Here is a 22,158-nt window from a genome sequence, read left to right as displayed (position 1 = left end):
TTGTCAACCAGTGTTTTATGCCCTGACTCAGAATATAATCCGACAGTATGTTATATTCACATATGCTTGTCTGTTGACTATCTGTGAGCTCTATCACTGCAGAGACATACCTGTATTATTCAAGTCTTAGCATGAGCATTGTTCCCATTTCCAAGAATATAGCAGGTTTTATATCTAGAGACAGTTTCCTATTTCATCAAAACCATGCCTGACCTTGTACTTTTGACACATTCTTCTGGGGAAGATTAGACCCCTCCCTATTGCTATGACTATTGAACTCAGAATGGCTATTTGACTAGATCCAGCAAATGAAAAATTGATAGAAATATTAAATGCCAACTTTGAGCAGAAACTATAAAAGCCAGTCTTTGGTTCACCCACTCATTCTTTTCTCTTTACCATAAGACCAGCTATGTCCAAAATGGGCACTACTTCACTGACTCAGATCTGGAAGTACAGACTTGACTGAAATGACTCATTTTGGAGATGTTATAAGAAGAAGACATGATCTTTTTACTACAAATCACTCAGATTTGGGAAGGTTCTATGTTATCACAACCCAACTTATCAAAAAAAAAAAAAAAAAAACAGATACAGGGAGTATGTAAGATATATTGTAGATAAAAATAGAATGGCTTTAGATCAGTGAAATAAGTCGTCTTCATCCTACATAGATCTATCTTCTTATTACAGCCGAGGGTGTTCAATGTATCTTTACTAACTGTTCTCTCACATGTCTTGTGATTGGGAACAGATGGCTGCAATGATTTTCAGATGATGTTCTGATGATCTGGGAAACATTGAGCAATCTTTAATCATCTTGAAAGTCTTAAGAAATAATTTGTTATGTATTTGAAAAAATGAGCTGCAAGATTTTTCTCTTCAAGAATGACTTAGCATAGAAAGGAGCTATGATTAGGGCAAAGTATCAAGACCAAGTACTATTCAAGTATTCTGATTTCAACTGTTCAACTGCATTTTCTTTCCTATCAATGTCCAAAAATCTGTGTTGTGCAAAACTATACATTCTGAATATTAAGAAGTTACTGACTAAAAGATCACAATGTTAGCATTCAAATATATACCTGTAAAGTTGACATTATAAACTGAGGTAAAAATATTTAGTAAAAATCATTAAAGTTTTACTCACTAATATCTTCATGGTTACTCTTTTTTTTTTTTTTTTTTTGTTGTTGTTTGTTGTTGTCTTTTTGCCATTTCTTGGGCCGCTCCCACAGCATACGGGAGGTTCCCAGGCTAGGGGTCTAATCGGAGCTGTAGCGGCTAGCCTACACCAGAGCCACAGCAACGCGGGATCCGAGCCACGTCTGCGACCTACACCACAGCTCACAGCAACACCAGATCGTTAACCCACTGAGCAAGGGCAGGGATCGAACCTGCAACCCCATGGTTCCTAGTCGAATTCGTTAACCACTGCGCCACGACAGGAACTCCAAATTTTACAAAATTTAGATCACACATTGTAGTCAGCTTCATAGCATAGATATTTGCCATTATAAGGTATTTTATTTCTTAGATATTTTTAGAAAATATATTTTATAATATCATGATAATGACTAATAAAGATTTGCTGAAACACTGACCTATTTTAGATAATTTTTGTTTATACATTTTGCTACTTAAACTTCCATTAAAAGAAATTTTTCCCTTTTTCAACTTATGGAAATGCTATTCATACTGTAAATATAACCAAATAACTAGATCATTGATGCATATTGACAAACTGTTTTACATATAGTTTGTACCAATTTTCTACCCATGTTAAATATGCATAGAAGTGCTATCTTAATATATACTCAGTAGAAATATTATCCTTTTTGGTTTTGTTTTTATATTTTGTCAGCTTACAAAGTAAGTTAAAAATGTTCTCAATTGTTTCAATGTATATTCTTTTAAATACTTTTACATATTTGCAATACTGCATTCAAATACTAAGTATTTGAATATCAAACATATATATTCTTTGTAATAAAGTCTAACTTTGGGTTTTCTATTTTATCTCATTTATCCATGCTATACAATGGTTATTTATATTATGGATCCTCTCTTCTCATTTATTTGGATTATTTCCCCAGTGTTAGCTGAATGACAGTAGTAGGTGAAGTTTCTTGAGTTCTTAGTATGTGTTAGCTACACTGCTAAGCAGACAAATCTAACCTTATTAGGAACATAAAGAGAGAGAGAGAGAGAGAGAGAGAGAGTGTGTGTGTGTGTGTGTGTGTGTGTGAATATTTTGCCTCTAGGAATGAACCTTTTATTATTATCTAATGACTTATTCTTCCTAAAATTGTCTTAGGTCTTAAATTTTGTTGCATATGACATAGTTAATCAACTGCTATTTTCTCTTGGTGAATATTTGCCCATATTTTTCCCATCTTTTTGCTTTCAATAACTCTTGCTATTTTGAAAATAAGCAATCTAACCTTACACCGAAAGGAACTAGATAAAGAAGAATAAACAAAACACAAAGTTAATAGAAAGAAAAAAATCATAAATATCAGAGTAGAAATAAATAAAATAAAGACTAAAAAATGGAAAAGATGATTCAAACAAGATCTGGATATTTTAAAAGATAAGCAAAACTGATAAACTTTTAGTAAGACTCATTAAGAGAAAAAAAGAGGGTCCAAATTAACAAATCAGAAATGAAAAACTGAGACCACAGAAAACAAATGACACCAAAAATTCAAGTAATTGTAAGAGATTACTATGAAGAATGATATGCCAATAAAATGGAAAACTTAGAAGAAATGGACAAATTCCTGGAAATGTACACTCCCCCAAGATTGAATCAGGAATAAACTGAAAATATCAACAGTCTAAGTAAGATTAAAAAAATTTAATTAGTAATTTTAAAAATTCCCAACAAACAAAAGTCCAGGACCAGATAGCTTCAGAGGTGAAATCTACCAAACATTTAGTGAAGAGTTAGTACTTATTCTTTCAATATTCGAATAATTCCAAAAAAAATCACAGAAAGGAAACTCTCCTAAATTCATTCCATAGCTCCAGCAACACTCTGATTGCAAAATCAGACAAGGATACCACAAAAAAGAAAATTACAGGACAGTATCAACTGATGAACATAATGCAAAAGTCCTCAATGAAATATTAGCAAACTAAATACAACAAAAACTTAAAAAGATCCTACACCATGACCAAGTTGGATTTATCCCAGAGATGTGAGGATGGTTCAATATCTGCAAATCAATCAATGTGATACACCATATTAACCAACCGAAAAATACAAAGTCATGATTATCTCAATAGATACATAAAAAGCATTTGACAAGATTAGACATCCACTTATGATAAAAATTCTCAATAAAGTGGGTATAAAAGGAACATACCCCAACATAATAAAGCCATAAGTGACAAACCAAGAGCTAACACCACACTCAACAGTGAAAAGCTGAAAACATTTCTTCTGCTCTCAGGAATAAGATAAGAATGCTCACTTTCAGCACTACTTTTATTCAACACAGTATGGGAATTCCTAATTCCTGCAGTCAGATAAGAAAAACAAATAAGAGGAATCAAAATTGGAAAGGAAGAAGTTAAACAGTCACTGGAAGATGACAGTATACTACCCAAGGAAAATCTAAAGACACCACCAAAAAAACCTACTAGAACTCATTAATGAATTCAGTGAGGTTACAGGGTATGAAACTAAAGTATAGAAAACTGCTGAATTCCTATACACTAATAATAATCAGAAGAAATTATGAAAATACCATTTATAATCTCATCAAAATGAATAAAATACTTGGGAATAAATCTAAAAAGGAGGCAAAAAAAAAGACTTGCACTCAGAAATAAGACATTGATGAAAGATACTTAAGACAACATAAAGAAATGTAAAGATAAACTGTGCTCAAGGACTGGAATAATTAATATTACTAAAATGCCCTCACTACTCCAGGCAATCTACAGATTCAATGTAATTCCTATCAAAATACTGATAGCATTTTTCATGGAACTAAACAAATAATTCTAAAATTTGTATGGAAACACAAAAGGCCCCAAATAGCCAAAACAATCTTAAGAAAGAAGAAGAAAGCTGGAAATATCACACTCTGTGATTTCAAACTATACCACTAGGCTACATTAATCAAAACAGAATGGGACTGGCACAAAAACAGGCGCATAGATCAATGGAACAGAAGAGAAAGTGTAGAGATGAAACCCACAGTTCATTGGCAATTAATCTACAACAAAGGAGATGAAAATATACAACCGTGAAAAGATAGCTTCTTCAATAAATGATATTGGGAAAACTGGATGCGGAAGAATCACACCAGATTTCTTTCTCCAGTACATGCTCCAGTCTTCTCAGAAGCTCTCACTTGTTCTACCAAGACAGACACTTACAGGACTTTATAAGTCCCTTCCGAATTTGCATTAGGTTTAAAGACTGCATTAGACAGTAGCTGCTGGCTACAGCTGAATGATTACCTATTCAAAGGGAATAGATATTTAGGGAGGGTATAAAGGGAGGCTTCTCCCTCACAGTAACTGCAAGGCAGACTCTTGAGCTCTGTGAAGCCGTAAGAAGGAGAGAATCAAACAACAAGGTTTTATAGTGCTGCTTAGCTTTTCTAAAATCCTTCTGATGAAACAGATGCTAAAAAAAAAAAAAAAAAAAAAAAAATAGCAATGAACACCTCCAACATCTAGAAATAACGTAAGGATAATAAAAGCTTCATTTTTTTTTTCAGCCCAGTTTTGCTCTCCTACATAATTTTTGTGCTGATGAATGAATTTCTTTCTCCTGTAAACTAGATAAGGAGCAAGTGAATATATGAGCACACCATTCATCACAATGGACCTGATCTACAGAAAATACTCAAGTGGGTGTTACATGATTTTCCTAAGAACACTTGTTAGAAATGATTTAATTAAAATGAATTATTGCACAGCTGTTGCATACAGAACCATTTTGAAAAGGGCCCATTTCTGCCTGATCAGCAATTAAATATAGGTGAAGGGAAATGCCGCTTTCTTCCTGATCATATATTCACAGATACCTTTTAACTTGAATAATGGTAAAGAGAGCTGTGTTCCTATCACCTAATTCAAATATTACCATCATGACAACAGTAAACACAATTTTTGAAATATCCTAACATAAATTATGTTAAAATATATGTTAAAATATATCACAAATGCTTATATGTAATTCTTCTAGCTGAAAAGAATTTTTGACATTATTCCACCTAAAAAGTATTTTATAAGTCAAATACTTTTGGAGAACGCTAAATAGTTAAATTGGGTTCTACTGCAAAATGATTTTCAGAGACTTTAGTTGTGAATCTCTAAGAGGTAAATATAGCAGGAAATTTCTCTTTGCTTGGTGATAGAATTATATGTGCCTGTGGGTGTGTGCATGTGTGTGTGAGGGTGTATATATGGACGTATGTGTTAGATATGTAAAATATGTTGAGTGTTTCACAAAACAATTTTCTGTGGGAAATTGCTGCTTACTAACAGTATTGTATGTATAGATCTATAAAATAGTCTACATGCCCCCTTATCAGTCGTGATGACCACAGACAAGCATATTGCTCTATATTTTAAATCACTGATCATGAAGTCTTCAGGTGATAAGATCCAAAAGCCACTCTGGTAAGCAGTTTAACATCACTGACCATTTTCCTGGAAACATGCATATAATTTCAGGAGTTGCAGACTCCTTGAAACTTCTCAAAGTACTGAGAGAAAAAGAGACCTCACTCACAAAAATTTAGGGGGAGAGCATCTATGTGTTATAAAATAAAAACCTGGGTGATTTTAAAAATCATTCAAATCTAAAAGTCTAAAATCAAGAATTGGACTTGGGTTTCTTCTCTGTGGCCAGAAGAAACGTGAACAGGAGAAATGAGAAGAGACTTATGATTATATATTCATGAATAGTGAGAGCCCCAGCCTTTAAATACAACATACGAATATTCCGTTTATAAAATCAACTACTGGAAGTACCTCAGCCTCATCATAGGAGAATGGATCAGGTGAATAGCTCTATCTTTTCTTTTTTGGCCACCCTATGGCAATATGGAGCTCCCGGGACAGGGATCAGATCTAAGCACAGATGAGACCTATGCTACACCCCTGGCAACTCTGGATCCTTCACCCACTGTGCCTAAGCTAACCTGCATCCCAGAGCTCTAGAGACACTGTCAATACACTTGCACCACAGCGGGAACTCTGATTGGCTCTATCTTAAAGAGATTAAAGGTCAAATGCACGGTGGTCAGAGTGCAGACTCTAGAGTCAGACTGCATGGGCTCATATTCCAGCTCCACCATGCATAGCTGTGTGAACTAGAGCAAATCGTGTGGGCCATAAGTATGTCCACTGCTTCTGTAAGATAATAAAAGAAACTAGTTCATCAAGTTGTGATGTTTCTAACCTGTCTGCCTGTATTTCCATTTATATATATTAAGTGCTTGGTGTATATAGATGGAAATACAGACAGATGGATAGACAGATATATATATATACATACATATACATACACATTCCTATTATAAACTTTTTAAAAAACTTTTTTATAACGTATAAAAATGAAGACACCCTGCAAAATTTATGCACAAAGATTCATATCAGAGAATGTTTCAAATGTTTGAGTTGCATATTTTTTACTAAAAAGGGCAAAAGGGAAAATAGAACATGTGCAGGGGAAAGACTGATTCCAGGACCATGGCCTTTTGAGGGAGAATAGTGCTAGGAAGTCTCATGACAGCTCAGTAACTTCTAGTCCAAGATATTTTACAAAACAATATTTTTTTTTATCCATCACATTTCAAATGATTAATCTGCTAACTTGCAGATTCAGTCTGAGTCAGGTAGGAAGTAAAAACTGGCTGATGAGCTGTGCTGTCTGAAACTGGATGTGATTGTAAAGATATACAAAAAATAAAGGCTTTTCCTTGGGTTTCATAATTTTAGCATTTCTTAAAAGAATTTCATTACCCATAAATACATTAAATAATTTTAAGTTCAATATTTTTTTCTTTTTGGCTCATGTGGCTAGCATTATTTATTTATTTATTTATTTTACAAGGGGAAAAAAAAGCATTGATTTTTTTTATGCAAATATCTAAAAATTATACTGCAAGTGGTGACTTTCATTCCAGACTGTCTGGTGTCATGTATTTGTGCTAACATTTGAGTGATCTTGGTCAAATTCCCCATCCATTTTGGGTTGTTCCATGAATATAATAAAAATAGTTTCTTACTTGACAGAGTAGCTATGAGTGTTTCATAAGATTTCACATTTTAAACACTTAGAATATAGCCTGGAAAATAGTAAGTGCTGGATAAATTTTAACTGTCATAATAGTGGATTACCAGATTGCATATCAGCTGAGTACAAGGTATTTGTTATTCTGTCTTTGCAGGGTTTCTTTCCCCCTCACGGATAGCCTTATTTTCACTGAGAAAAGATTCCTTGTCACTGTATGAAGACATCTAATAGATGTGATTCCCATAAATGATCAGTGAACTGTTAACACAGCATTTTTTGACTCCAGTAGTATTACTTTCATTTACTGAAGCTGTTGCTCCCTGGTTTGTAATCATTATTGTTCAGCTTAGTGTGAAAAAAGTGTTTAGCTTCGGTAAGGCATAGACATCACTTACACGCAAAACTAAGGTGCCAACTACATCTGGGAACATCCCTACACATTTCTATTAGTAAATTGATATGCCAGGGTGACAGATAATTCATATAATTTAGATGTGAAATGTGATCCATGGAGCGGCTTCTTCGCAGGTGTGGCTTATATTAGGGAACTCTGAAATCTGTAATTGGACCAGAGAACCAGTAGATTCAAACTTTGCTCTATCATAGAGTAAGCTGACGCATATACACAATTCAATATATCATTAGGAAGCAAAGAGAAGAAAAAATTGTCCTCAGAAAGGCTTTCTCAACAATTGTCAGGCCTGAGACTCAGACAGTAATTTACATAGACTGAATTAGTTCTTATAGAAGTTCCACCAAGTAAAGCCGTCCTGAGCGTATCATGCCCTAGCAATTGTCATAAGGGCTCCCACAATGGAAATGTCTCAGTTGCTCTTAAGATTGATGAGAGGATTCTATTCAAACACCAAAGCCTTACATAGTTAGTGAATTAACCAGCAGCAAATATCTGTTATACACGTCTAACGGACTTCCACTGCTGGGAAGCGGAGGTAACTGTGTAGATCCTGCCTCACCTGGAAGATCAGTGAGTTAATCAGTAAGTGTTGATGGAATACCTACCTCATGCCCAATGCCAGGAACAGTGGGATATTACTGCGTCGACTCTGGAATTACTAGGCTCAGACTAACAAGGAGCTTATTTCAGGGACATCAGCTAGGAATGATAATTACTTTTTTCATGTGAGAAAGACCATTATCTCCAAATGCAGATTTAGTATTTTAAAGCACATGGACCGTAAAAGAAAGTGAGTTAACAATGAATGCTCTCATATTGAGGAAAATGAAATCCCAAAAGGGTAAGTTACTTACCTAAGAAAATACCATTATTTAATAGAATGGACTGATTCAGATTCTAGGTACTCCCTGCAAAGCCAGGGATGAAAACTTCATTGTTTTCTACGTCCTTGCTCCTTCAATTTCCTCATTTATATTTTCCTTTCTTTAATGTGTGAATTCAAAGCAGCTGCATTTCCTGGGCTTCAACATCTGTAAGAAATTGAACATCAGGGATTTTTTTTTTTTCTACTTTCTATCCTAGATACCAGCATTTGTGACTATTCTTGCTACCACCTGATGTTCATGGGTGGGGGGGGGGGATCCCTGAGTTAGCTAGATAAAAAAGTGATAATCTGACCAAAGTACCTATAGTCCTGGGTCTTAGAGTTCACTTTCAATAACTATCCCCTTCCCTCTGCCCTTTGCTGGCATTGCTAGAAATGGCTCTGACTGCTTTCCCACATTTAATCACAGATAATATCTAGAAACCGTCCATATATTTAGTTATTTATGATCATTCAGGGAAAAGATCTAAGGAGAAGCTGAAGGCTTATCCATTTTCCCTCTAAACTATATTTTCTAATATCTTAAATATTGCCTGGCTGGGCCACTGGGGCCAATTTCCTACTCTTAGCTTGAATCTCTAAAAGTTAAAATCCTACTTAATTCATGACTGCTCATCTTTAATTTAAAAATAAAATATACCATTAAAATTTTGAATGTATTTCAAGCAATAAAACGCCAGTAAATATCTGAATGTCCACCTAGATTTATCAAATTTTATTTTGCTGTATTTGCTTCATAATCTTTCTATGAAGTAAAAGTGCTATGTAGAAGTTGTAGCTCCTTAGGTGTCCTCTACCAGTCCTGTTATTTTTCCTCCATGTGCAGAGAAAATTTGGCCAGGGTGTTACATGTGTTTTATAAATATGTGCATATATTAATAAAATATGTATTATTTGCATGTTAAAACTTTGACATATTTTGTATCATTACGTATTGGACCTTCTGGTATACCTTTTAAATATTTTGCAATTAATCAATATCGGTAGATGAAATTTAGCTCACTAGCTACTATACAATATTTTATTATATAAACAAATCACAATTCATTTATTTTTCCTCTAGTCATTGATGCTTAAGTTTGCTTATAGTTTACTCCTAAAATATTTTAATAAGCATATTTGTTGATATGCTTATTATGTGTATTTGCATGAGAGTTTCATGAGATAATTGCTTATAGTAAAGTGATTTATACTATTTTATTAGATCTTGCCAGATTGTTCTTCAAAATGGTTGCAATAAATCACATACCCTTCCTTGAGAACATTTTTGCTAGGCACTCAGAAACATTTGTTATTTTCAACATTTAATTTTTTTCATCAGTTTGATGGATGTGAAATAATGCCTTGTTTTAATTTGCATTTTAAGGATTGCTATTAAAATGAACATCTGTTCACATGTTTATCAGCCATTTGGGTTTTCACTTCTGTGAAATGTTTGCTACTGCCCTTTATCTTTTTCATTGAAATGTTTGTCTTTTTCTTATTGCTTTTTAGTGGTTCTTTACATATTCTGGATACCCATTCTTGGCTCATTATATGTATGACAAATATCTATTCCAAGTCTATGGTTTATATTTTCATTTTATTAAGTGTGTATTTTGAGGTCCTGAGCAATTTTTTTTTAATGGCCGCAACCTCAGCATATAGACGTTCCCCAGGCTAGGGGTCGTATTAATCCAAGCTGCAGCTGCCAGCCTCCAACACAGCCATAGCAATGCCAGATCTGAGCTACATAGGCCACCTATGACACAGCTCATTAACCCACCAAGCAGGGGTAAGGGGTTGAACCCAATCTTCATGGGTACTATTCGGGTTCATTTCTACTGAGCCACAACAGGAACTCCTATTTGTTTTTTATATTAAAAATTGATCAGCATCTTCCTTCTTTGGTTTGTACATATTTGTATTATCTAATAAATCCTTCTCTAATTAAATATGTAAAATTTATCTATAGTGCCTTTTTTAAATTAAATAAAATGTTGTCTTTCTCATTCAGATCTTTAATTCACATGACATTTATTTATAATGTAAAGATTCTACTTTATTTTATTGTGTAAATAAGTTATTGCTTCTGCCTAATTATACATTTAATTATACTATTTAATCATTTATTAAATAATTAATTTATACTATTTCTTTCTTTTTCTTTTTTGGAGTGGGGATTGGGGCTCCACTGTGAAAAAGTACTCCAGATGATGGTGGAGTGGGCTAAACTCAAGGCCTCTCACAGCCCCTCTGCCCTAAGGTTTGCAGTAGTCAGGAACCTCAGGCTCCCCAACCCTTCCTGCAGTTATGGAAGGGTCTAGAGCCTTCCTCACAATTTGGTTTGTTGAGAAAGTACTCTTTTTATCTGGGAGCTTTTGAACAAACTAACATATATATATATATATATATATATATATATATATATATATATATGTATACATATATATTATATACATAGTTTTGTCCCTGGACTCTAATCTTATCCCTTGTCCAAATATATAATCCTGGAAAATACAACACTCTCCTACCTACCCTACAATTTCCCTAATCTTTATGTGGTCAGAGATTTCCATCACCTTTATTCATTGTTTTATTATAAATATTTAACTCCATTTTGGTACCTGAATCATCTTCAGTAAATACTTGAGGAATTAATATCATTAGGTATGGGTATAGTTTCCCTCGCCTACTTTTTCTACAAAATTTGCCATACTATGCTAGGTTCTTTGTTTCTCCACATGCGATTTTGTTCAATAATTCAACTTCTGTGAAAAATATTACTGGTAATTTTATGGGAAATGCATTGGATTAGAGAACATTTGGAGATATCTTTCATTTTCATGCTTAGTATCCCCATCCAATAATGACGACTCTCTCTGTATTTGGATCTTTTTATTATGACTTCTGTTAAACATTTTTACCTTTTCTCCAGGAAGGTCTTTCACATTTTTATTTCATATATGTTTTACTAATTTGTTAAATGCTATTGTAGGAGTACATTTTTTTAAAAATTGTATAGATTATGTATAGGGTCAAATTAATTTTCTGTAGCAAACTTACTATGCCTATAAAGCTAATTAGTGTTGAATGCTTGAAGATTCTCCCAGATTTTCTACGTATACAATCATATTATAAGCAAAAAATGACATGTGTGTGCTTTTCTTTATTATCATTTTACTATGTGGATTAACACATGCATTACAATGTTGAATAGACTCTAAAGGAAAAGGTTATAAATTTCAACATTATAATATTTTGCTATATACCTTTTATCTAACTTCTGACTCAGATGATTAACAATTCTCAGACTTTCTCCTTTTGTAGTATAAAATTAAAGGCTACAGTTTTTCTTCAAACTACTACTTTACTTATATTTCATAGGTTTTTACACAGTTTTCATTATTAACAGTAAGTTGTGTATTTAGAATTTTTAAATTATAAATTACTTAGAATACTGTTGTAGCTGCGTTTTCAAATAAATGGAAATTCTTTTTAACTTTGGGTAAGAATAATAAAAAGTTACAGTTAAAAAATGCATGAAAAGGTGTTCCCAGTGTAGCTCAGCAGGTTAAGAACCCAAAATAGTCTCCATGAGGATACGGGTTCTATCCCTGGCCTCACTTAGTGGCTTAAGGATACAGCATTGCCATAAGCTGCGGTATAGGTTACAGATGCAGCTCAGATCCGGTGTTGCAGTGGCTGTGGCATAGGCTGCACCTGCAGCTCTGATTCAACCCCTGGATCAAGACATTCCATGTGCCATGGGTGTGGCCATAAAAAGGAAAGAAAAAAAAAGCAAAAAACATGCATGAACAGAGACATGAACTACATGAGGATATATAATTAAAATTTATATTGCCTATGTGGAGTCTTAAAAATTCATGCACCTCCCTATGGTAGTGGATGCAGGTTTTTCTCTAGTGCAACTTTTTACTGAGTATGTCTCCCTTTAAGAGTCATAGACGCAAGCTTTTGTTTGCACTTTTGATTAGTTCCTTCTCAAATTTTTGACTCCTTCTCAAATTTTTGACTCCTGTCTGCATGGATCTTATCCGAATGACCTAAATATCTCTGAAATAAAACCCATAACCATGTAACTCCACCCAGTGCCTCCATGGTGTAAGCCCAGGAGCACACTGCTTTGGCTGTTCTCTTTTCATCACTGGCTCCTTGAGATAGACCCTATAGCATAAGCTGGACATTTGAGATAGTGTTTATTGCATGTTAATTTTCATTTTTGTGTATCTGCTGTAATAGGGTTTTAGGTTCTTCCTATTACGATATAGCTGGGATCAAATGCCTGCTCTTCTGTTTTTATCTTTTATTTTCCTTTCCATTAATTATAGAGCTATTACACTCAGTTCTCTCTGAATAGCATAGTTCACAGCACTTTTCTACCTCCAGCTATGCTAAATAAGCCATGGATCAATTCAGATGTAGGCTGTATTACATTCCTTTACCTCATAGCTTCTGCTCCAATCTCTTCTTTTTCTCTAGTAAAACATTTTGTAAAAAGGTGACTCGACACATTTTCCTCCCCCAGCCTACCTACTTCCTCTCCTATCATCCAGCTTTTTTGGTTATATAAAGATTTTTATAGATCTTGTCACTACCTAGCAGGGATGGCAAATGTGTTTCATCCTGGAAGTCAGTTCTGATCTAAAGGTACTGGCTGCCAGCAGTATGCTAGAAAGAACTTCAGCTGCTTCTGGTCTGGGAAGGGGGTGGGGAGTCATGGAGGAGGGTTGTGATTGACAGAGAAGCAGGGATGTATGTACGAGATGTTTTAACATCACTGAACAGTAACACATTACCATCTACAATTACCAAAACAACCCAGATTTGGTGAGGAGAGGATGTTTTCATCAACATACTGAATTACTTCCCATGTGCCTCGCTCTATTTTACTCTCCATTTCCAAATCATACTTACTGTACTAGCAAGAATATGGGATGTGGAGTTAGGAATACGCCAAATTGCAATCTTGGTTCTACCACTCACTAATGAGGTGACTTGAGATTTTAAAGCATCTTCTCTCACTGTATTATTCAGCCTTTTTATTGTCAATGATATTCTAGGTAGTTCACCAGATTCCCTAAAACCACTACCTTAATCATTTAAAAATGGCCAGGAAGCTAATTATCATGATTCTTGCCAAAGGGATGATAAAAGTGAGCCCTCCAAAATACTCATAGTATTACTTTTCTATAAACTATTTTATGTAGTAACCATGATATAATTTATAGCTTTTTAAGAAGAGGGAAGAACATCGTCATCTCCTCATAGATAGTCTTTTTTATAAAAAAGTCTTTTTTATAAACCATCATTATAAAACACATTATAATAATTCCAATATACATATTATTTTTAGTAATACCAGTGGTCTATCATAATATGACCTTTCTCTGAGCAGTTTTCAATGACTTTCTGTTTGTTATTTCCTATTTGTTAAGATACTTTGATTATATAATTATGACCATGTAATTTTGATGTGAAATGAAGGCAGTTTTACTTCTTCTGGGACATTATAAAAAGGTATTTCAAAAACAGAATTACTGTATCATCAGAGTCCAGGCAGGAGACAGAAACATACCTGCAAGTTGACAAAGAAAATGTACCATGCTATACGGTAGAAAAAAAAATAATGTATTGGGGAAATAAAAAAACAAATAAAATAAATAGAAAAAAGAAAAATAGAAAATGTAATATAAAAATAACTACTAAAAAGTAGTTAACTATTGAAAGGTTAAAATGTACTCTAAAGAGTCTAGAATTATCAGGTGGAAAAAAAAAAGCAGATATTGTCATTAGGTTGAGGAAGAGTGGACAAGGAAAGAACACAGAACTTAGAAGTTCTTGTCTAAGGATGGGTTCATATCACTTCAAAGAGGATATAGCTACAACAGAATGCCTATGGTGCCTGTGGTGAAGACACCTGTCAGAGGGTCCAAGATAGAGCTGCTCTATAGAACAGACTCATTGAGAGGGCAGCTGTCTGAAAATATGAGAGGAACTATGTGACAGAAATGGTCTCCCGACCTGACAGGAAGGCTAGAACTAGTTTGCGCAGACCACTTGGCCACCACGCTGAATAACAAAGAAAGAACAGAGTGTAGAGATGAAAGGCCTTTCTGGGCTAGTGCACTGAAGTGTCCCTCCAGCAGCCTTAACTAACAGAGTCTAATATTGCACCATCTGACAAAGGAGAAATGTCTAAAGGGTATGGCTTGGTATCACAAGTTTGTTGAAGAGCTCCAAATTATCAAATGAATTTGAAAATATGTGTAATAGGTTGATAACATATCAAGAATGTTTTCATATGAATCTTTAACCTATATTATTCTTCTACATTTGAATGATCATAATACAGTTTCACAATATTTGCTAGTGAAAGAGATTTTATTCTAAATTTAGAAAATCTCTTCAAAGAACAATAACAATTAAAATTCTTGAGTTATGAGTGACTTTAACCATGAGCTAGATTTAAAACTTCAAGCCTCTAACTTGAAGTTACTTGTTATATCCTTGTATTAAAAAAAATAATAAAGAGTGTATTTGTCTCTATGGTTTAGTTTTAACCCACCTAAATTAGTTTTCTAGGAGCATGCATTCTAAAATTGAGTGGAAAATATATTTATTGATTGCCACATTTTGTAATGATTTCCAGGCAATAGATTAAGAACTGGAATAGAGCTTTTGATTGATGAGTGGATTATCATTTCTAAGTAAAAGAATACCCTTTACAGAAAAACTTTGGAGTCTATACTTTTTCTTAAGAATATTCTGGAGTTTTTTCTCTAGAGAATATATCTAGAAATTGTTGCCCTTCAATCATGCAGAATGAGCAAGGGTATCTGCTTTATATCCTGCCATCTAAAAATAAGGAAATAGTTAAAAATCACTAAATTTCATGTCGTCTCATCTGACCTTGCCAAACTCAAGAATTATCTGCCTAACAATCAAATGCTGTAATGCATAACTACAACTGCTGGTTTCCAGAGGAATCCATCTACTATCTCGTTATTAGTCCTTAAAAGTCTACAAAGACAAATACCATATGATATCACTTATAACTGGAATCTAATATCCAGCACAAATGAACATCTCCTCAGAAAAGAAAACCATGGACTTGGAGAAGAGACTTGTGGCTGCCTGATGGGAGGGGGAGGGAGTGGGAGGGATCGGGAGCTTGGGCTTATCAGACACAACTTAGAATAGATTTACAAGGAGATCCTGCTGAATAGCATTGAGAACTTTGTCTAGATACTCATGTTGCAACAGAAGAAAGGGTGGGGGAAAAATGTAATTGTAATGTATACATGTAAGGATAACCTGACCCCCTTGCTGTACAGTGGGAAAATTAAAAAAAATTATATAAAAAAAATTTAAAAAAATATATAGGCTAAAAAAAAAAAAAGTCTACTATCTAAGCATTATCCATTTAGTTCATGGATTTGAACCCTTTTAAAACGTAGACATCTTGGGAATAGAAACACCATGTGACTCAACTTTTATTTTCATTTTTTAAAAAATAAATTAAATTCAAATATTTTCCTAATAGGGAAAACATGGAGAAAATATGTGCATACCTGCACCAACGGAGGGATGGCAAAGAAGCACTGCATAAAAGATAAATGGTTTAAAAGTTAGGGGAAGAAGGGGCCAAAGACCACCAACAATTTCACAAGTTTATTGTTTATGCTTGGTGTTCCATTCCAAATCCCAATACCTTTCTGTCAGCAGAAATGTGAAAATAATAATGACAAGTAACATGTATATCATCTCTAAAAATGTGTTTTAGAATTTGGAAATGAACACTGTACAAAATTAAATGTTTTTGCTAAATCTGTTTAACAGGACTTTCTGTCATAGAGCTGCAGAAACAAATCCAACTAGGAACCATGAGGTTGCGGGTTTGATCCCTGGCTTAACTCAGTGGGTTAAGGATCCAGTGTTGCTGTGAGCTGTGGTGTAGATTGTGGCATAGGCGGGCAGCTGTAGCTCCGATCTGGCAGCTCCGATCTGGCATTGCTGTGGCTGTGGCATAGGCGGGCAGCTGTAGCGCTGATTAGACCCCTCCGATTAGACCCACGGCATGTGGAACCCCCACATGCCATGGGTGTGGCCCTCAAAAAGACAAAAAGACAAAAGAAAGAAAATTGTTTAACAGAACTAAAGAGTGCAGTGGATACCTGAGGCAATGGATGTGCTTGTGGTTACTTTGCTTAATGTCTGTTATAATGCTCCCCTCTCTGTGAAGGCCTGTGCTACTTCTACGTTAGATAGCTAGAAGTGCTTTGGATGGATACTTTTCATGGTTTTGGGGGTAAAAATACTGAATCTTTTTGTGTTCAATCCTTCTTTCAAACTAAATGTTCCTTTTGTTTCTGTGTTTTTATTTTATTTTAACAATTTGGGGAAACACAAGGGAGGAAGGCTAGAAGAGACAGGTTAGAAATTGAAGACAAGAGGAGTTCCCATCGTGGCGCAGAGGAAGCGAATCTGACTAGGAACCATGAGGTTGCAGGTTCGATCCCTGGACTTGCTCAGTGGGTTAAGGATCAGGCATTGCCGTGAGCTGTGGTGTAGGTCGCAGATGCGTCTCGGATCTGGTGTTGCTGTGGCTCTGGTGTAGGATGGCAGCAACAGCTCCAATGGGACCCCTAGCTGGGGAATCTCCATATGCCACGGGTGTTGCCCTAAAAAGACCAAAATAATAAAAGACAAAAAAGACAAGACATGGAGATTGGAAAGGGAAATTAAAATGTAATGTGATGCTGTCTCAGCCAGCAGGTTCTGCCATGTGTTTTTATAGTTCAGCCACTTTTACCCACATTCCCTCTCTTAGATCTGCCAACACTCAGGCCACTTCACTCATTTTTACCCTGGGCCACTGCCCTGCAGCCAACCTTGCAGTCCCACTCCAGCATTTCCCTATTCATTTTTTTACTCCCTTGGAGTCCCAAGGTGACAGCCAGTAAGTTGATAACTGGGCTTTAGCAGAAGATGGGTATTACTCTTTCCCTAGTCCCAGTTCTATATATTTTATGTAGGCTCTGAAATCAATACTAAGTATTTGTTTTGATTTAAAAAAAAAAATACCTTGGGCCGAGATAGAGGAGGTGTTATGAATACATGAAGTTGGACATAGCTTTCTGGGGTCAAGTAGAGGCTACCCATTACTTCTATGTTCAGACTGTCTTACTCAGCATCTTAAAATGTGTAAATGCCTGGGGAGAATATGCTGGGTGATTTAAACAAGATAGCTTATTCTCCAGAGTCATAATTATAAAACTCAGTTTGAGGACATATTTTTGAAAGAGTTTTTAAAAAATCAGATTGCAGTTTTTCTTGGGATGGATATTGCATTTGTTGTTAGCTCTAGGAAACTAGCTAACCTCAGGGGATAATAATCCTTAAAATAGTCAAGATTTGGGGGAGCAAGATAGAGAAGAAAGCAGACTTGATTGCTCAATATAAAACTAAGTTAAAAAGGATGTTATCAGCAATTAACTACAAAGCTTAATTCTAAAGGAAATAGAAAGAATCAAAGTGGAAACATTTTTAAAAAGATGAAAACACTACTGGGAGCTCCACAGGGTATGAAATTTCTAAGAGGCCAAAATCAATTCATATTTTCTTGTTTCTAGGCAATATTCAGCTTTCAGCCACTTTATGGGGATGTGGGGGATACAACTGCTGAGAACATATTTAAAAATTAGAATAAGCCAGTTTGACCCCAGAGCTTTCATCTCTCTCTTTCTCCTCTTTTTCCCTCATTGTGCTTCACAAATAAGTTATCACCATAAGCCAAAAATGGAACTGAAACATCACAATGCAAGGCTTCATTAAAAATCAAACAAAATGAAACTGCTTGTAGTAGTCATGACAAGACTTACCATTAACTGCTAAGTCACTCAAAGGAGGGATTGAACCAAAGAGGAATATATATTCTGGGTGTAATTCAGGGAAAGAAAATTTCAGGTGAGTAAGTGAGCAGTCTTTTGCCTTTGAGTTAGAAATGTTGCAAAGAAAATAATGTTTATATTAAAAAGAAACCCTTTTTAATAAAAATAGATTACATTCTGTTAGTTAACAGAATTTCCATGAGATCTTCTGCTGATGCACTTCTGCCTAACCTCAGAGTAAGGAAAGCCTGCGGCAGTCAAACATATGCCCAAATACCTAGTGGGGCCAGGTAGTATCAGAGATAACTACACAGAAAGAGGAAGATTTGTGTCAGGTACGAGGAAGAAGGAAATAGGATGGATGTCCTTAGATATATCACAGCTTCAGGGTAGAAGTTGGGGTAAAGGTCCATAATCACTCTTTCAGGCTAGTTTATTATGACACAAGTGTAAGAATCCTAGTTTCTCATATCCTGGTATTTAATCAGATTTCTCAGACTGTCAAAATGAAAACATAGTTCTAAAAGTATAATGCATAATCGTGGTCAGGAAATACAGAAAAATAAAGTGAAAAATTTTGTGCTATAGGAGCTCCCGTCGTGGCGCAGTGGTTAACGAATCCGACTAGGAACCATGAGGTTGCAGGTTCGATCCCTGCCCTTGCTCAGTGGGTTAATGATTCGGTGTCGCCGTGAGCTGTGGTGTAGGTTGCAGACGCGGCTCGGATCCCACGTTGCTGTGGCTCTGGCGTAGGCCAGTGGCTACAGCTCTGATTCGACCCCTAGCCTGGGAACCTCCATATGCTGTGGGAGCGGCCCAAGAAATAGCAAAAAGACAAAAAAAAAAAAAAAATTGTGCTATAAATAATAGTCATGTTTCTTTTCATTTTGTTTTTTCCAAATATCAAAATCATAATAGAAAGTCACTACACTTCCTATCCTCTTAACAGAAACAGCAAAAAGTTTTTTTCCAGTTTATTCTATTCTAGTCTCCTATCTCTATTCTTGCCTTATAATCCAGAAATTAGCCACACTTTAGCCCTTAAAGCTTAGGGGTAAGAGTGTGTACTCGTCCTATTCCATTCTGGTGAATGTTAAAGTGTTCTATGTCCTTTCAATGAAATGGAGAGAACTTTTTTTCAGGATAGAAGCCATTCTACCTCTTGGACTGGCATAGGATACACTATAGAATATGATTTCAGCTGTCAAATATTGTGGCTCTGAAGTTACAGAGTAGAAAGAAATCAGGCCCTGCCTTTGCATTGCTATTCATTACTGCTATTGAGCATGCAATGCCTGGCAGTTTTACAGGTGGTGGAGATAAAAGATTAATTGTTTTACTTTATTTATGCCTTGAATGTAACTGAGGACTAAGTAATATGATTGCCATTAGTAATCTGTTTCCTTTTGTCATTTCTCAACACCTGTCATTCTGTTAATTCATCCTTTCACTTACAACTGTTAGATACTTGAAAAAAAGCACCCACTTTTTTTTTCCATTCACTTATGTTGAACTACTAACTTAGGAAACTTTCCTCTTTGTATTTGATTTTCCCTTAGAAAGACCAGACACTTTGAAAACACCACAACCTACTAGAGAATTTCTGGTTTTCTCTCCTTAAATGACATAAGGTAAATAGATGCTTATGGTTTAAAAAAATAAACAAACATAGAAATAAAGAAAAAAATCACAAATAGGGACTACTACAAAAACCTCACCCCTTCACCATTTTCTATAGTTAAAATTGTTTAAAATCTAGTATAAGAACTGTGTAAATGTGAAAATATACTTGTCTTTTTTTTTCTTATTCCGAAGGGGGTAGATAATTTCTCCGATTTTCACTTTTTTTCCATCTTTGACCTGTAGCATTGAAATATTAAAATTATACCAGAGAATGCCAATTTTCTATTATGCCAGGATTGGACATATCTTCTGAGTCTGAATTCAAGGACCTACTGCCTCTACAAGCTACTATTCCTCTTCCAATAGCAAAACTACCTCTATTAGTCTGTTACTCAGACCTTGTTCTATGTGAATGAAATATCTGACCAAAAAGAGTTAGAACTTCCTGCTGGGGACCATAGCCTAGCACATGTTTCTATATCCAACTTAAAAGTTTTCTTTAATTTTTTCTTCCTCTTTTTTTTTTTTTTTTTCTCCAGAAGGTACCTTTTAGCTTCACTTCTCTTTTACCTCTAGGCAAGCTTGATCATCAATGACAGATCATGGAATTGGATGAGTTGGGGGAAACAGAAAATTGAAAGTAGCCAGATAATCATAGATCACATAATAAAAGAGCTGGTATGATAAAAAAAAGTTTGAGCATCATCCTAGAGTCAACAAGGAGCAAGCAAAAAGTAACTTCCGAAACATTAAAACATCAGACACCAGGTTTGAGTTACGGAAAATTCTGACAGCAGTGACAAGGAACTTAGTTTGGGAAGAACGAAGCGCATTAAGAAAAACACAAGAAGAGGCTGTTACAATAGTCCAGGTAATAAATATGAAGAGATTGCATTAGGAAGAAATAATGTGAACATAGAGGAGGGGGTAGATTCTCAACAGTATTAAGACCATTGAATGAGTATGTGTTAAGGAAGAGAAATACATCAGGAATAACTCTGATGTCTAACTTGTATTCTTGGGAGGTGACCAAGATGAGAAGTTTAGTAACGAGTTCAACTGGGGAGGGTTGACTTCAAGGTTTGGATATACAAGTGAAGGACGTTGTATTTATTGGTACATATATTAAGAGACAAGGGCTCAGAATGTAGATTTGCAAATCGTTAGCATTCATGTAGCAACTGAAACCACTTTTGTTGGATGAAATCAATCAGAGACTATAAAGGTCATTAGCGCTATTCACTTAATTTTGATTTAGTTTTTTGTGCACATTATAGGATTATTCTGATTTGCCCCCCTTTGAAGTGAGTCTTGACTATATTACTCACTTTGGCCAATAAGATTGAGAGGAAAGAATATATGCCTCTTTGGGACAGGAGCAGGTTCTAAGTTGGTGCTTATTGTAAGGTGGCGGTTCTCTTCCCCCTGCCACTATGACCAGGAATGTCCCAGGTGATGGAGGATCTGTTAACCTGTATACCTGAATGAAGACAATGTGAAGGAGACCCTCAGGTGAACTGTGATAAACATGTAGTATGAGCAAGAAATAAACATTATTTTAAGCCACTAAGACTGTAGGAGTTGCTAGTTATAATTTAGCTTATTCTTCCTTGATAGACTGAAAGAGAGATAAGCAATATTCAGGGTCAGACTCCTAGAAAACATTAGCTTGTATGCAAGAGGTATTGAAAAGATTGAAAAGAGAGTCTACAAAAAAGACTGAGGATAAAAACCAAAAGAGGTAGGAGGAGGAATAAAATGAAAAAGAAAAAAATTATACCTGAAGCTTAGCAAGGATGAAAGTTCCCAGTAGTAAGGAAAAGTAGACATCATGGGCATTAAGTGGTAACCTTGTCAAGGAAATCTACTCAGTAGTCTGTTCTGTCATACACACACACACACACACACACACACACACACACACCCCTGATTCATTTTGCTGTACACCCGAGGCTAATAAACATTTTAAGTTAATTATACTCTAATAATTTTTTTAAAAGGATCATTTAGATGGAGTGTGATGTGGGCAGAAAGAGCCTCAATTGTAAAGTGCTGAGGAATGAAGGAAGGTGGA

General features: G+C 35.2%; 1 long non-coding RNA gene across 1 annotated transcript in view; it reads right to left on the bottom strand.

Annotated features, from left to right (window-relative positions):
• The window catches only part of LOC106506814 (uncharacterized), a 208,978-nt gene that overhangs the window by 139,321 nt on the left and 47,499 nt on the right, over window positions 1-22,158 (bottom strand). The window contains exon 2 of the long non-coding RNA XR_014834253.1: window positions 8,537-8,713. This is a non-coding gene — a long non-coding RNA (uncharacterized LOC106506814). The remainder of the gene's footprint in view (window positions 1-8,536; window positions 8,714-22,158) is intronic.

The sequence above is a fragment of the Sus scrofa genome, chromosome 18, assembly GCF_054392235.1.
Source record: "Sus scrofa isolate SSC_HxYL_T2T_F1_AM1 chromosome 18, Sscrofa_HxYL_maternal_Yorkshire_Landrace_v2.0, whole genome shotgun sequence".
NCBI lineage: Eukaryota > Metazoa > Chordata > Mammalia > Artiodactyla > Suidae > Sus > Sus scrofa.
Note: the sequence above shows the minus strand (reverse complement) of the source record. Positions and strands in the feature narration are given on the sequence as shown.